Consider the following 1,901-nt stretch of genomic DNA (forward strand, 5'->3'; position numbering starts at 1 on the left):
TATTTTGAGAATTGCAAATTCTATAGCAAGCATCTTTTAGATTTTCTCCCTCCCTTTGTTTAAATTTAAGAACTTCAATATCGGGAGTATTAACAATGATAGAAGGACTAGCCATGAAGGATAAACAAACGAACTAACACACGGACACACAAGAGGCAAGCGAAAAGAAGCGAACGGAAAAGGGCGAATAAAACGACAAAGGTGAAGTGGGGGAGAGGAAAACGAGAGGCAAATGGCAAATAATGTAATGCGAGGGAGAAGAGTTTATGATGGGTACTTGGTATGTCTTGACTTGAGCGTAGATCTCCCTGGCAACGGCGCCAGAAATCCTTATTTCTACCTCTTGAGCATGTGTTGGTTTTCCCTTGAAGAGGAAAGGGTGATGGAGCAAAGTAGCGTAAGTATTTCCCTAAGTTTTTGAGAACCAAGGTATCAATCCAGTAGGAGATAACACGCAAGTCACCTAGTACCTGCACAAACAATCCAGAACCTCGCAACCAACGCGATAAAGGGGTTGTCAATCCCTTCACAGTCACTTGCGAAAGTGAGATCTGATAAAGATAGTAAGATAAATATTTTTGGTATTTTTGTTGTATAGATTGGAAAGTAAATATTGCAAAACAGTAAATGAGATGCAATGTAAATAAAAGAGATGCAATGTAATAAGAAAGAGACCCGGGGCCATAGGTTTCACTAGTGGCTTCTCTCATGATAGCATGTATTACGGCGGGTGAACAAATTACTGCTGAGCAATTGATAGAAGAGTGCATAATTATGAGAATATCTAGGCAATGATTATAAACATAGGCATCACGTCCGTGTTAAGTAGACCGAAATGATTCTGCATCTACTACTATTACTCCACACATCGACCGCTATCCAGCATGCATCTAGACTATTAAGTTCATAAGAACAGAGTAGTACTTTAGGCAAGATGACATGATGTAGAGGGATAAACTCAAGCAATATGATATAAACCCCATCTTTTTATCCTTGATGGAAACAATACAATACGTGCCTTGCTGCCCCTACTGTCACTGGGAAAGGACACCGTAAGATTGAACCTAAAGCTAAGCACTCCGCCCATTGCAAGAAAGATCAATCTAGTAGGCCAAACGAAACCGATAATTCAAAGAGACTTGCAAAGATATCAAATCATGCATATAAGAATTCAGAGAAGAACCAAATATTATTCATAGATAAACTTGATCATAAATCCACAATTCATCAGCTCCCGACAAGCACACTGCAAAAAGTATTACATCGAATAGATCTCCAAGAACATCGAGGAGAACTTTGTATTGAGAACCAAAGAGAGAGAAGAAGCCATCTAGCTAATAACTATGGACCCGAAGGTCTGTGGTAAACTACTCACACATCATCGGAGAGGCTTGATACGTCTCCAACGTATCTATAATTTTTGATTGTTCCATGCTATTATATTACCCGTTTTGGATGTTTATGGGCTTTATTATACACTTTTATAATATTTTAGGACTAACCTATTAACCGGAGGCCCAACCCAAATTGTTGTTTTCTTGCCTATTTCAGTGTTTCGAAGAAAAGGAATATCAAACGGAGTCCAAACGGAATGAAACCTTGGGGAGAGTTATTTTTGGAATGGAAGCAATCGAGGAGACTTGGAGTTGACGTCAGGGAAGCTTCGAGGAAGCCACGAGGCAGGGAGGCGCACCCTACCACCTGGGAGCGCCCCCACCCTTGTGGGCCCCTCGTGGCTCCCCTGACCGACTTATTTCGCCTATATATGTCCATATACCCTAAAAACATCGAGGAGCAAAATAGATCGAGAGTTCAGCCGCCGGAAGCCTCCATAGCCACCGAAAACCAATCTAGACCCGTTCTGACACCCTGCCAGAGGGGGGAAACCCTCTCCAATGGCT

Source organism: Triticum urartu, chromosome 2A (assembly GCF_056163025.1).
Source record: "Triticum urartu cultivar PI428250 chromosome 2A, HENAU_Tu73, whole genome shotgun sequence".
Classification (NCBI taxonomy): Eukaryota; Viridiplantae; Streptophyta; class Magnoliopsida; order Poales; family Poaceae; genus Triticum; species Triticum urartu.